Source organism: Octopus bimaculoides, chromosome 11 (genome assembly GCF_046866305.1).
Source record: "Octopus bimaculoides isolate indiv1 chromosome 11, ASM4686630v1, whole genome shotgun sequence".
Classification (NCBI taxonomy): domain Eukaryota; kingdom Metazoa; phylum Mollusca; class Cephalopoda; order Octopoda; family Octopodidae; genus Octopus; species Octopus bimaculoides.
In genome coordinates, this window is record NC_142938.1 from 5,901,673 (window position 1) to 5,918,397 (window position 16,725).

The 16,725-nt window shown below is 36.5% G+C and overlaps 1 protein-coding gene across 1 annotated transcript in view; it reads left to right on the plus strand.

Moving 5' to 3' along the window:
* Positions 1–16,725, plus strand: part of LOC106877186 (neo-calmodulin) — a 69,196-nt gene that overhangs the window by 19,065 nt on the left and 33,406 nt on the right. The gene's annotated exons all lie outside the window — the stretch shown is intronic.

Below are 16,725 nucleotides of genomic sequence, written 5' to 3' on the forward strand. Positions count from 1 at the left end.
TGTTACCACGGAGCCACTCGGGTCATCGAGTGATTAAGCAAATATATCTTGTATTATTTTTTATCTTGTCTGTTCTGGGTTACATTGCTTTTATTACATCATCCATCATATGTTATTTATTTATTTCTATGCTTTGGACGGTTACATCTTTATCTTTTTTCTGTTATCACACAGTCTGTCATTGTATTTCAGAGTAGAATATTCATAACCACATGTACATACATATATTTGTAGGTTTGCGAGGAAAATATAAAGTTTGACCAAAAAGAAAACACAAACTCTTATTTTTTTCCTACGTTGAATATTTGAATTCAATGAATAAATTGGATAAATTCATTGCTTTTTTTTATTTACTTCGTTTCTCTAAATAAATTACTTAAGATCATCAACCACGTATCTATGAGTGAAATCAGCAAATTATGACGTCATAAAATAAATGTATGAAATTTTTCAAACGAAGTACAGAACAAAGGGGGAAAAATATCAAATATATTACATCCTTTTAATTTTGTGTGTTGAAAAATCGTGAATGCAATAACGTCATAACTGGAACATCTTTCGAGATCTACAAAATATTTAGCTTCGATAGAATCATTAAAATAGTGTTTGACGGACGGACGGACGATGTGGGAAACATGACTCTTATAAACAGCGAGTTTTCTATTAACTGAGCGTCAAGTGAAAGGAAATCCCCAAAATTTGTTACATGTAACATCGTTTCTTTTATTCATTGATTTGATTTTATCGAGGATGTGTAGTTATGTATGTATGCTCAGAATGTTAAAGACGTTTCTAATTTTCCTGAGCGTCGACCTAACTTACCATGTTTGATTGTTTCTTTACTTCGTCCTCGTGTTTTCTTTCTATTCTGTATACCACACACACGCACACACACACGCAGTTACTTAATTTAATCTCTTTGCTCCCACTGAAGTGTAGGCCATGGACACCTTTTCTCCGCTGTTCTTGACATATATCATATCATTAATTCGCTAACTGGTCAAAGGAATTAAATACCCTGAAACATATAGTCACCTTTAATCCGCTGTCTATTTCCCACCCACAACCTCGTTATGTCTACAGTTAAATCGAAACCACGATCTTGCGATCGTGAGTGCAGCACTCTGACCACTAGGCCACGTGCCTTCTTTCATTTATTTTACTTCATTGCTATCAATAAAATAAATATCAGCAACACATCAGATCCGGCAAAGCATATACTGTGTTCACAGACTGCAAGGCTACATGCTTGATATCCAAAGTTTCATTTATTACTCGTCTGTTATGTCATATCCAGTAGCATGAAAGCTAAGGTCAGAGTTAGCTTATACGTTTATCTTAACATATGTCGAGAGATAAAATTACTCTGAAACTATCAGATATTACTTGAATAGTTTGTAGAAGTGATAAGAGCTGCTGTAAGATAATCAATATTGTAAAGTAGACAATTACACTCCCCCGTGCTAATTGGAAGGTGGGAATTTGTTAAAGACCATTTGGTTCATTGGATAACCTGAGTGAACTCTTGGAGGATGGGGTCTAACAATTCACACAAATTAAAAAATACCAAATGCAGTAATCTCTCGTCATATCGCGGTTCAACTATCGCGGTTCAGCTATCGCGGTTCAGCTATCGCGGTTCAGCTATCGCGGTTCAGCTATCGCGGTTTATCATCTAAGCTTACGTCGATGGTGTTGTTTTGCATTTATAATAATATATATATACAAATTATAAGAATGAAATATATACAAATGATAAGAATAATATATATATATATACAGTACAGTGTATTGCTTACCAACCGCATGGTTCTGGGTTCAATCCCACTGCGTGGCACCTTGGGCAAGTGTCTTGTACTATAGCCTCGGGTTGACCAAAGCCTTGTAAGTGGATTTGGTAAACGGAAACTGAAAGATACCCGTCGTGTGTGTGTGTGTGTGTGCGTGCGTCAGTATTTGTCCCCCCACCATCGCTTGTCAACCGGTGCTGGTGTGTTTGCGTCCCCGTAACTTAGCAGTTCGGCAAAAGAGACCGATAGAATAAGTACTAGGCTTACAAAGAATAAGTTCTAGGGTGGATTTGTTCGACTAAAGGCGGTGCTCCAGCATGGCCGCAGTCATTTTCACCTATCATTAAATAAAACTGCTGATAAATAATTAGTTATTCATAAGAAACATAATGATGTTATGTTTATATAGGAAGCATTTCGGATTTTTTAAAATTCTTTTCTACTCTAGGCACAAGGCACGAAATTTGGGGGAAGGGGACCAGTCGATTAGATCGACCCAGTACGCAACTGGTACTTAATTTATCGACCCCGAAAGGATGAAAGGCAAAGTCGACCTCGGCGGAATTTGAACTCAGAACGCAAAGACAAACGAAATACTGCTAAGCTCTGATTTTTTAATATTAAATGATTGATAAAGGCGGCGAGGTGGCAGTCTTCACGTTCTGAGTTCAAATTTCACTGAGGTCGACTTTGCCCTTCATCCATTCGGGGTCGACAAAATAAGTCCCAGATGAGTACTGGGGTCGATGCAATCGACTTACCACCTCCCTGAATTTTCTGGCTTCGTGCCAAAATTTAAAATCAATATTAAAGGATTAAAACCAAAGACAAGAATTTTTTGTAATCATCATATGTATACAAAATAAAAAAAACTATAAAATTAATATGTATATTCTATGTATTTCCTTCTTTGTTGCTCGATTTTAAATTTCGAATTTCTAATCCCGCCAAATATAGTGTAGAAATGATTACCTCCCTTACACTAACAGATCGCCGAGCAACACCGTGTAATAATAATAACACTAATAACAATACTAAACGGGAAAAGAAAACGAAAGAACTGTTCTGCACACCTAGTTAAGTGGGAAAGTAGGTAAGACTGATTAAGTCTCGGGTTACTATATAAATAGCTCGTTAATGTTAATCATAATTTGTATTCAACCAGCCAGCTTGTATCCGATGAACTCTACCACATCTAAGCGTTTAATACTGTCTACATTGAAACGGTTTTGTTCAAAATTTAACGTAATACACACACACGCACACACACACACGCACGCACGCACAAATATATATATAGTGGCACTCCGTCGGTTACGACGTAAACACACCAGCATCGGTTGTCAAGCGATGTTGGGAGGACAAACACAGACACACAAACATACATATATATATATATATATACATATATATATATATATATATATATATATATATATATATATATATATATATATATATATATATATATATATATATATATATATATATATATATATATATATATATATGTATATATATATATATACGACGGGCTTCTTTCAGTTTCCGTCTACCAAATCCACTCACAAGGCTTTGGAGGGCCCGAGGCTATAGTAGGAGACACTTGCCCAAGGTGCCACGCAGTGGGACTGAACCCGGAACCATGAGGTTCGTAAGCAAGCTACTTACCACAAAGCCACTCCTGCGCCTAGATATATTATTGATATTGTTAGTCCAAAGATTACATCATCAAAGAAAAAGTACACAATAATATACCTATGTTTATAAAGCTTGAAACACGTGTACCGCGATATCCCTTGTGTTCTGTTTGATATATTATCTCACCTCTACCACTATCTGGCATATACAGGTGATTACACTTATCAAGTATTCCTTCTAAACTTACAGTTATATATATATAAAGGCACATGACAACTGGTGTTGGTTTGTTTACGTCCCGTAACTCATCGATTCGGCAGAAAAGACTGATAGAATAAGTACCAGGCTTTAAAAAAAAGAAAGGTTCTAGGGTCGACTTGCTCGATTAAAAAATCCGTTCAAGGCAGTGCCCCAGCGTGGCCGCAGTCAAATTACTGAAACAGGTACAAGATAAAAGGTGCGTGCGCGTGTACATATATTTTCTGCTGTTTTGTATTATTTATATTAAAGATGCGCGGCTTAGAGTTTAAGATATTGAGTTGGCGATCACGAGGACGTGAATTCGATTCCCGGACCGGATTGTGTGTTATGCCCTTCAACAAGGCACTTCATTTCATCTTGCTCCGTTTCACTCAACTTGTGAGCGACTAGCGTCCCGTCAAGTAGAATCCTTCAGCAATGGGAGTAATAATTCTCCAACATCCTTTTGCCCGTTATAAGAAGTCTATCACGATAATCCCAACTGTCCATAATCCATGACTTGATGATTACAATAACACTTGTAAGACACTTATAATAGCATTTGTAGTATTCTGTGAAATGCTTTATCTAACTGCTATTGCAAGTAACCAAAGAAGAGGGAGAGAGGAGGAGAAAGATATTTAGAGACTTTGAGAGAAGGTGGAAGAAAAAAGATGCTGTGAGAAAATATATTTTGTATGTAATTGTATCAGTCCTTGATAGAATTAAGTCAGACGATTCTATGAAATGAAAAAGAATTTGAAGTGTTTAACGAAAAGATTTCCAGTAAAATGGTGGTTATTATTTAAATACATTCCATGATGATGTTTTAGTTATAAGTCTACAACACGATACATAGTTGTCGTAGTTCTTGTCTAAAATTAAGACAGGGCTTTGAACTGGAATTCGAATCCTAACAACGATGATGCTGAGGATATAAGATTACCAGGAAAAGCAACTGGTAATACACGCGATTTCCTGTTGTGATGGCAGCTACAAGACAGATAATAATCTCTTCGCAAATGTAGCAGGATGAGAATTTTTGATTTGAAATTTAGGAATTACGAAGAAAATGATGCATAGAATTCAGATTTTAATTGATGTTTGTTTACTTATTACGAAGTTCTTGCAATTTCTAGTTGGTGGTAAAAATGTTTAGTACTGTTTCATTCTTTTTGCAAATCATCAGCATGATGTAACCAGTAACTTATTAATTAAACCTCATTTTACGATCTGGAAAAAATTCATTGGAATGTGTTTTTCTTCCTAGAATGTTAGTAATTTAGGAATCCAGAGAAAAGAGACAGACAGACAGACAGACAGAGAAAAAAAACGTTCTTAGTTACATACAGAACACATACATACGCTCGGGAAGTATACGCTCTTCCACAGAAAGAAACAAGGAGAGAAAAAAAGAATGTGTAATGGCTAGCGATCTATCATGGCGTGTATATATATATATATATATATATATATATATATGCATACAGATAGATAGATAGATAGATAGATAGATATGAACAGAAAATGGAGAAATAGTATTTTATTTTGGTATGTTTCAATGAATACCGGAAGTTCTCGAAGAAAATGTCTCGTTATGAAATGAATTCTGATTTCGGCATCGTAATCTTGCATCTGCTGCCGATTATTCAATGGCTGAAATGTTATCTAAACATTGAGGAAGCTTTCACTGTGGTCTTTCGTCATCAGGTGTACGCTGATTAAAGTTCTATATAAACACTATTACCACCACCATAAATTCTCCGAGAAAAACGCACTACATAATAGGCTAGCAGAAGAAAGAAAATGAATTAAAACTTTGGTTAACCGCGTGGTGAGGCACAAGCCAAGCCCTTGTTATAATAATGTATATATATATATATATATATATATATGTATATATATATACCGGAAGAAATCCCTAATTACCTCCCCCTATCTAGAACTCTTCTTTCTCAGACTGGAACGAATACGACACAATGAAGTAGAGAAATTTGAAAAGACAACACGAAACCGGTTATTTCTCAAAATACAATGTTTATATACCAAAAAGATTTTATAACATTTTTCTAACATTTTTCTGACATAATTTAAATATATACTTTAACCAAGTAACACAAGCCTTCTGTAGTTTTTTCACTCTTATTATCTTTTATACATCCAACCACGTGCTTTCACATACCAACTTTCTCACCTATATATATATATATATACATATGTGAGTGAGTGAACAAATAGAAGAAAAAGGCACTCAACACATTTAAGTAGGATTTGGTAATCTGAGCCTGAACGAGCTAGGTTTCTGTAAGAAGCCTGCAAAACTTTAAGTCGCATAAGGCCGAATCAAATTGTTTTAATTAATGTGTTATTTCTTTACTACCCACAAGGGGCTACACACAGAGGGGACAAACCAGGACAGACAAACGGATTAAGTCGATTATACCGACCCCAGTGCGTAACTGGTACTTATTCGATCGACCCCGAAAGGATGAAAGGCAAAGTCGACCTCGGCGGAATTTGAACTCAGAACGTAGCGGCAGACGAAATACCGCTAAGCATTTCGCCCGACGTGCTAACGTTTCTGCCAGTTCGCCGCCTTTTTAATTAATGTGTGTGTGTGTGTGTGTGTGTGTGTGTGTGTGTGTGTGTGTGTGTGTGTGTGTGTGTGTGTGTGTGTGTGAGTATGTATATACGTATGCAAGTAAATGTTGTGTGTGTGTGTGTGTGTGTGTGTGTAAACTTGTATACATTGCCTAAATTCTTATCTCTTTGCTGGAGACAAATTTTATCTCTGAACACGATTCATTCTTAGATATCAAAAATTGCGTTTGAAAAAAATGTTCTTCATTTCGTTGTTTCGACCCAGAAAAAAAAAAGAAACAAACAAATAAACAGTAAAGAACATAAATGTTGGCAATTGGCCATTTTCAACACAAATTACTGTACTTCAATTATGAAACATAGAAAATAATATTTATATCCGCTCCTCCTTCGTTGAATATAATCGACAACCAACAAATTAAGAGATAAGTAGAGAATTAGGGAATGAGGTTTCCAATGTTATATTTATTGGGTTGGTTGTTTTTCTTCTTGGAGCTCCGTCGTCATGAAGAGTGTTCGAGCTAAATTTGAAGATTTTTAATGCTTCATTTTCTCAAGAACATCTTCATGTATTGGTGACGGTGTTGGAGAGTATAAAGGTTAAAGCTGTAGTTGAGAGAAAAAGTTAGACCTGGACGCCATCTGAATATTGGAAAAGTTACATGTTTCATGATGATTCGAACCGAGTTTCAAAATATCGACATCATGACTGCAGCTCAATGCCCTGTGAACGCTGTAAAGTGATATGAGCAGCTGCGACGGAGACTACGAAACCATGTTGAATAGGAAGGGATATGGCAAGCGTTTTGACTGCGGGGACATAAATACAACAGCATAGGTCGTCAAGCAATAGTAGTGGGGACAAATACAGACACATGCACACACACACACACACATATATATATTTATATATACGACGGGCTTCTTTCAGTTTCCGTCTACCAAATCCACTAACAAGGCTTTTGTCGGCCTGGGGTTGCAGTAGAAGACTCGTGCTCAAGGTGCCACGCAGTGGGGCTGAACCCGGAACCATATGATTGGGAAGCAAGCTTCTTACCACACAGCCTTTCTTGCACCTATGATAAAATTATTTTTCAAATTTAATTAAAATAACATTGAAATGATTAAAATAAAATAAAGAGGGGAAAAAAACGAATTTCTCTGACAGCGCTATATTTACGCTGCTAACTTATTTATCTCTGAGAATGATAGACACTGTTGGAAATTTAGGCTCTAAAAACAAATAATAGAGAAACTGGTTAATATTTTTAATTCTAAGATAAGAGATAGATATTATGATAAACTTAGTTTCGCAACTCCTTATCTAAATATAACACTAGAAATATAGAAGATTTGTACGACTATTTCTTGGTGTGATTAAAAGCAGCTGAAAGGAAATTAATTATTTCCAGAACTGCAAGACTCGATGAGAATATAATTAAGTTTTCAAATTCGTAAGAAGCCGGAAACAATTATATGTTTGATATTCAATGTTGGACTGCTTTGTGAAAGAATGTTGGAGACTGGTTGGGTTTCGGCTTCAGAAAAGATCATTCCATGCAAATAAGGTACAAGAAAATCCATATCTATATATGTATGTGTGTGTCTGCATATGTGTGTGTTTGTGTATGTATGTGTATTATATATATATGTGTATATTTATAGACACACACACACACACATATATATATATATATATATGTATATGTATATATATATTATACATACATACATATATATATGTGTGTGTGTGTGTGTGTGTGTAAATATAAGATGTGACAATTATTCGGTTGCCATGATAAAACTCCGAATAATTGTCACATACTGTTACAGATAAATTCCTCTATTTACATAATATCGAGGTCTCTTTCTTTCTTTTGTTGTCTTACTATTACTATCAATCTTGGCTATACTTGTGGTGACCTCTGGGTTGTACTGTGGATTAAACCAAATATTTTTTCTTTCCTCTACTCTTTTACGTAATGAGTGCAGGTTTTTACGTATGTCATCTAAATTTTTCCTGATTCCTCTCTCAGAGCTGTGTGTTTGTGTGTAATATATATAAAAATTTCATCAGCCTGGTCATTAGCCATGATTCTTACATTTCTGCGAATAAACGCATCTTCAGATGGCTGCCACGGCAGAATGAAAACATCAACAATCTTTATTATCTTTTGTTCCGCTATGACAACCAACTGAAGATATGTTTATATGCACAAATTCGTAAGCCATGGCTGAGGTTATACTTCATTTAATTAACTCTACTCTTTGTATTTAGCACTATTCCTGCTCTTCGTTACCACTAATATATATGTATATACATACATACATATACACACACACAAACATACATACACATATGGGTAAGTCTGCATATAAGTATATGTGCCCTTAGCTAAAGCAATATGTGTGTTTATTTATGTGTGTGTAGGTATATATACGTATACGTATATGTATTCATACCTATTTCGAGTAATAAACGTTATTGTCAACAAATTTTCACTTATATATATATATGCATACACACACACACTTACACACACATACATACACACACACAAACAAATTTTCGTATGCGCATATGCACACACGCATGCTCATAAGCCAACTGTTGTTGGCATAAGTGTTTGTTACTCAGATGTTCGTAGTTACGTTAAATATGTGTCAAGTTATTTAGATGTTCGCCATAAATGTTTCAGCCCCATGTATAGCTCGAAAGGTGGCTTTTTATAGATCGTTGGTAAGTTTTGTCCCCGTTTATTCAAACAGGTCATGTGATAGAAACAGTAGCAAGTTACTATTGCGGAGCACTAATATCGAACTTAGTAACATCAGCATTATACTAATGTGTCCATCTGTTCTAATTTAATCAAATTCTATGTCTTTGTGCAGCTGAGGATTGCTCTGCATTTTAAATTGATGTAATGATTGCATTGTTCAATTAAATGGAGTTGCATGAAACGATCGTACTGCATTACCTCTGGATATCCTTGTTGCTTATTTTGATATGTGTATGTGTGTGTGTGTGTATACACACACGCACGCGTGTATGTGGTATGGTTGTGTGCATGTGTGTGCTTGTATACGTGCGTGCGCATGTGCATGAATGTGTGTAAATATGCGTGCCACTGTGCTTCAAAGTATCCGTTTTCTCTCCGTCTTGCCCCCCCCCCCCCACACTTCTGCCTGTGTCACACCTGAGCCTCACACATGAGTCTATCAACCAACGTTAATTAGAAAATAAATTACTTTCCCTCACTCTTAACTAAAGAAAAACAAAAGCCAAACAGAAGGAGAAGCTTAATTCTTTTTTTCATATTTTCTTGCTTTGCCTTATTTTATTATTATTATTATTATTTTATCGTATTTTCTTGTTTTCCGTCCATTTTCTTGATTATAATTGTTATATCCTTTCTGCCAACCCAGCCCCATAACCCAAGCCGTCCGTCCCCCTCTCTTTGCCCTAGAATCTGTTGAGAGAATGGGAAGGAAGTTAATCACCTTACTCCTACCTAAATCATTAACTTTTCATTATCTTTTTCCCTTATCTTCTTTGTTCTTTCCTTCTACTTCTTTTTCATTCGCTTATCTTGTCTTCCTTGTTCTTCTTCCTCTTTTTCTTTCTTATTCTACGTCTGTATTTCCCCTCCTCTGCTTCTCTTTCAACCCGTTCTACCTCTCCCTTCCTCCTGCGCGTCCAACTCCTCCTCTTATTCGTCCACTTCCTCCTCCTCTTACTCGTCCTCCTCCTCCTCCAACTACTACTACTACTACTACTACTACTACTACTACTCTCTAGTCTCGTTATCATCATTTTCACATCTTCCTATCTAAGTCGATGCTTTAGAAAGCAACAAACTGTGAAGAAACCATGTCGCAAGCTACCTTCAGCTCCCATTATGCAGACGAGATAAAAATGTTTTTCGATTAATTAACCAACTTTTACTCTCAACCAGTACACTACAACAGCCAGCACACCGACCTGCTGTGTGCCCCCTCTCTCTCTCTCTCTCTTTCTCTCTCTCGCTCTCCCCCTCTCTCTCTCTCTCTATCTATCTATCTATCTATCCATCCATCTCTCTCTCTTACTCTCCCTCTCTCATTCTCTCTCCCTATATCCTTCACCTCTCTCTTATTCTCTATCGCTCCCTCTCTCTCTTTCTCTCTCTCCTTTTATCCCACCCCCTCTCTCTCTTACTCCCTCTCTCTTACTCTCCCTCTCTCTCTCTATCCCTCTCTCCCCTCCCTCTCTCTCCTTCTATCCCCTTCTCTCTCTCTCTCTCTCTCTCTCCTCTCTCTCTCTCTCTCACCTGTCTTTGAGTGCTAACTGTTCTTTTTGAATCATCCAGCTCTGTATCATATCTGCTTAAAATCCAGACGCACCTGTCTTCTCATTACTTCACCTGTTTATCACAATACAGTAAACTCCCTCTTATCCGGCACAAGAGGACCGGACGGTTGCCGGATAACTGAAGTTTTCCAGATAATTCATAATCACTTTCTAAATTATCATAGCACCTTACAAAACTCATTAAAACTCTATACTTCATAATATCAACAAGGCCATCAGATACTGTTGTACACCGCTGGTCACAATGCACTTCCATTTCTGTCTTGATTGCACCAATATTTTCCATCTTGACACAAACTGCTTAACTAAACCATCTTCCTATCGTCGTGGATGTCTTCCAAATGGCCTTTTTCGATGCCTTGGATTCCACTTGGATCCACCTGTTGCCATTGAATCTTGCGACTTGAATGACCTAGCAGAACTTGTGTCTCCGGCAGTCTGCCATCACATCGTTCACTCCATTCCATTCACGAATCATTTTATTTCAAATGTGCTGAGTGTTTCATCTTTAATAAAACTCTGAATATACATCAGTATCATTTTAGCTATCTATATAAATAAAAGCGAAATTCTGTCTGTCTGTCTGTCCAGATGTAGTTTTGCATATTATTTGCGAAAATCACATTCAGTTTTACTCTTACAGAAATTGATAAAGTTTGAAATTTTTACTAATTTTAGCCAGTCAGAAGTATCTATTATCAACATCTGTTAACTGTTACTTGCTCAATTCCTGATGATTTTAGTCAGCACATAGCTGCCCCTTTTCGCTTTCTATCACGATAAACTGATATGAGCGCATTAGCTACATCCACCCGTCATTTAGAACCACTGTTATCAAACTGGGAGGTTTTATAAAGCCTAGATGGGTGGATATGATCTGCTTATCATTTTATAAAGACAGGATGGGTGGATATGATCTGCCCATCGTTTTATAACTACAAACGTTTATCAATTGGGCGGGTTTTAAAGAAACCTGAAACAAAGGACTAGCAATGTATTATCAGGTGAATAGATTTAAAGACAGCTGGGGTCGGAAATATATCTATCATTTCAAGAAAGGGTTGTTATCAATTTAGATATTTTCACCAGCGACTATAATCCTCTGTGTTGTTGATATGCATCGGCCAACATAATTTATAAATCAACAGAAAAGCTAATTATTACAAGCTGTATGTGTCAGCCTACTTGATAAGCACACACACACACACACACACACACACACACACACACACAAGCACACACTCATGCACGCGTGCGTACACACATACAGACAGGCATACGCAACCATACATAAAGCTGGGCCACTAACAGGAGTTTCCTCATGGAGTTCATAGTTCCATTTGGGAGCCCATTTCCGAAAATGTGAATGTTAGTTTTCAATAACTGCAAAAATTTTCTGAGAAATCAGGAAATTTCCAAATCCAGGTTTGATGTAGTTCCTGCAAACACTCTTATATGCCCTCACACACACACATTGACCGTTGACTGAACACTATTCAATCAATTTTTTTTCTCCGTGTTTTTCTCCTTGTCTCCGTATTCTTTCTGTTGAAGAGCGTAGCTCGAAACGTCAAAGACTTTCCGTATTCCCGAGCGTCATACTAATACATCCTTTTGTTATTTACACCACCTGTCCTCGTCTGTTGTTGTTTTTTCGTATATTCTCCCATATATGAAAATATGTGCCTAAGCGCACAGAAAAATACCTGTTCCAGCGCGCGCGTGTGTCTGTGCAGAATACATAGACAATAAATCCATCGCCATATCGCGGTTAACCTACTGTGGTTTATTGTTTAAAATCACGTCGATTCCCGTGTGTTGTTGTTTTGGATGTATAATAAAATAAATATATACAAATTATAAAAATAATAAAAAATATACAGTACAGTACTGTTTCTACTTCGCGGATTTTCACTTATCGCGGTGGAGGTAGGGTTTTGGAACGTAATACCCGCGATAGTCGAGGGATTACTGTATACATATGTGTATGCATAGATAGAGAGACAGAGAGAGAGAGAGAGAGAGACAGACAGACAGACAGACAGACAGACAGACAGACAGACAGACGGACGGACGGACGGACGGATGGATGGATGGATTGATAGATAAACAGATAGACGGACAGACAGACAGACAGATAGATAGATAGATAGATAGATAGATAGATAGATAGATAGATAGACAGGCAGGTAGGCAGACAGACGGACAGACAGACGGACAGACAGACGGACGGACAGATAGATATCCACTTACATACGTCCATATACGTGCAATTAGAACAAATATAATACTTTTTCCTGTTTCTTTACTTATTAATTGAAAATAAAGGGAGCTAACTCTTATCAACTTATGTTCGGTGCCAAATTTTTTTTATTTCTTTTTATTTGTATATTTATTCTTTCGTTTTGATTTTAGATTTTTTCATTCCTCGTAATATGGTTTTCATCGGATATTTGTTGTAATACAAATGAAGGGGGGTGGGGAGAAAAACCAGGCCTTATGTTTCTGATAATAAACCTACAAATAGGATGCTGACGTGATTATCCACAGGGAAGAGTTCAATATTTGCTACTGCTGCTGTTGTTGTTGTTGTTGTTGTTGTTTAACCAAAGGCCGGCCCTGGTCCGGTAGAACAACGAAGACAATCCAGTTGTGACCGTCCTGTCTTTATTAAAAACATAATGGTATTTAAGGCTACATTATCCAATGTGTCATTTTATTTTTTAATGACTATAAGGATGGATATGTGAGAGATTTAACTGCTGCTTCTAGCATAGTGCCCCCCCCCCCCTCTGTGGTGCGATTCTTATAGTGGCTGCAGGCAGTAGTCGAGATGTACTAAAAGACATTTCTCCTGCTAAAACAAACAGAACCGTAGATTTTGAAGTCTGCGAAGTAGCAGGTACAACTCTGTTTAAGGGACCCGTTTTGCAGCCACGGGTTTCGAGTTGAGTCCCATTGGGCCGCACCTTGGACGAGTGTCATTTTCTATAACCCAGGGCTGAACAATGACTAATGAATGAATATGACAGACAGAAACTGGAAGAAGCCCATATATATATATATATATATATATCATCATCATCATCATCATCATCATCATCATCATTGTTTGACGTCCGTTTTCCATGCTAGCATGGTTTGGACGATTTCACTGAGGGCTGGCGAACCAGATGGCTACACCAGGCTCCAATCTGATTTGGCAGAGTTTCTACAGCTGGATGCCCTTCCTAACGCCAACCACTCCGAGAGTGTTGTGGATGCTTTTACGTGCACAAGTCAGGTTTGGCTGCTTTTCTAAATAATGGAACTGCTTTTTCCTACTATTTATATTATTTGATTCTGATTATTTCTCATGACTCTTTATTTTTTCTTGAGTCTCTTTTATTTGTCAAATGGGAAATTTTCCGTATGTTTATAAAAGCTAGAAAATTTCACTTTATACATTAATTACCATTTGGGTCCATTGGACCCTTGAATTAAAGTCAGACAATACTCGTGTCATTCTAAACAGAATAAAGGCAGTATAAAATATTATTTTCCTAGATATTTATCAGATATAAAATAGATAAAATTGTATTCTAATTATCTGCTGAATTTTAGATAAAATAGGAAAAATTATGAAAATATTCCTGTAAGTTTGAAAAAATATATGAATAAATTCTTTCTCCAATTTGATTAAATTAAATCAAATTTGATTGAATTAGTATGTTTGGGGTCGTCTGTAAAATACAGGCGTGATTTCCGTAATTTTTAGAAAACCGTATTATGGGTTTCGCATGAAGGTAGGCTTGAGAATTGATAGCTCGTATGATATTGGCTCCTTTAGAGAACCACATGCATCACAGCGTTCCTTTCATCACTGCCAAACTTAACTCAAATTCTAGTGATGTAGGAAACAACTATTTGTTCAGTGTGTGTGATGTATTAGTTTTAAAAGTGCAAACATATGAACAAACGTTATGCCAAATTAAGCTATCAACATGTTGTATGTATAATTACCTTGAGAGTTCATTGAAAATCATGATATTGTTAGGGAAATGGTTTGGCAACAGACACTGTAGCAGATATGATTTATTCTTCAAAACGAAAGTTTACAGCAATTGAATATGAATACACTAATACTGTTGCATCATAAAATGGTAAACATTTCACTCGGTCTTCTTTTAATTCTATTTCGATTTTCAATCTCAGGTTCTTGAGAGTAGTGGCTTCCAAACTTACTTTGTTGTGGAATCCTTATACAATATTCCAAAAATCGTGGAACCCATTGTTTTATTGAACTCTTTATTAGGCAGTGAGTAAAAAAGGGAAGACAACATGAGAGGGGCGATGTTGTTTTAGTTTAACGCTTAAAAAGTAGGGAAAGAGTCTTGACGTTTCGGACGTTGATCCTTCATCGGAAAAAAAGGAATAAGAAAATATAAAGGAGAAAAATGGTTGGAAAACCAAAGAGAATGCGGTTCTATGGGAGACGTTGGAAAGGGTGAAGGAGGCGGGGTGGTATGTGCATGTGTAGTAGGGTATACAGATAGGCATAAGGGAGGTCTGTGTGTGTGTGGTGGTATGGAGTATATCCATACCTTCGGCTGCCGTCAAAATACTGAAATGTTTAAAAAAAGAAACAAGTGTTACTCTTATACTTTTACTGGCCATGCTAGGACTTTGCTTTCGGAGTTCTCTTTTTATTGAACTTTTTTATTATCGAATGGTTAAGTTTTATTAGAGTTACTTCTCTACCTTTTCTGAACTTAAGCACAACAATAACCAAATAGACACTTCCATGCTGTAGCAGTTTTCCCATTTTCTTAATCCTTGGTGCTTTGATGTTTCACAGCCGACTCAATCCTTGAACATAGTTTCTATATACTCAGCTGATAAAGTGAACTCGAACTTATGACCTTTAGTTTTTCAATCCGACATTGTACCACACTCACCATTTGCGTGCACCGTTCGGGAAATGACAGAAACTGTTGATTGCTAGCGAGAATTTATTTGTAGGTGATAATATGAAGTATTTCTGGACCTAATTGTGATTCTCTGTTTGTTTGCGAGTTAGTTACACAGACACACACTTACGCCCATGCACATGCACACATATACAGGAGGTGATCGAAAATGTTATGATTCATTTCATTTCGTTTTCAACAGTAAGGCCTCTTTATTATATTAGTACATGATAGTGCCTCGGCTTTGATATTTAGACTCGAGTATCAGCAGAGGAGAAGAAGAGAAACGTATTATAAGGGAGAGTGAGCGGCAAATGAGAAAGACAAAAATGTCGGTTGTTGTTTTGGAAGGCAGTTGATAAGCGCATTGTTTTAAGATTAGTAGCATTGCTAGCTTGAAGTGTGTCGGGGGGAAAGTAATGCGTACGAGAAACAACATTTGTAAACATCTAATGAGTAAATAATTGAGATAGAAATGGAGTGGAAGAATAATGAAAATAAATAAATTGAGAGTAAATTGTATTAACAAGAGTATAATAATGATTTTCTGATGTTGGCACAATTGCATCTCTACTCTGACGAGAGTGTGGGAGTTGAAAAACATCGTTAAACAGAAATTATTTAAATTAGTAAACAAATGCTCCCTCTTGTGAGAGTATTTAAAATCTAAGAACAACAACCAGCGGAGATAACTAGAATAAAATTAGTTCATTGAAATGTTTGGATAATAGAGACAATAAAAGAAAGTAACAGAGGAACTGTATTTTCAAGCATATAGAACGCAACCTTGTATAAGACTCCCTCCTGCTTTACGAATGTATTTGTGCAAAACACAGGAACTCAGTAAGCTTCAAACATTTATTAAAAGATATTTTTAAGTGATTTTTAGGTGAAACTGTATGGTTCTGTACATGCAAATACACTGCTGTGACAGTGTACTGGCATAAAATAAGAAGCCATGAATTTATCATAAATAAACTATGTTAAAGTAGTACCGTATTTCAACTTAATATTCTTTCAGATCAGCTATAGTATTGTTTTATATTTTGGTCGAAAGAATTGCCATACAGGATGTAAAACATATTTCTAGCTATGATGTTTTATGAAACTGCGATCATCCACCAGGGTGGTTCACCACAGCTATGATTTTGTT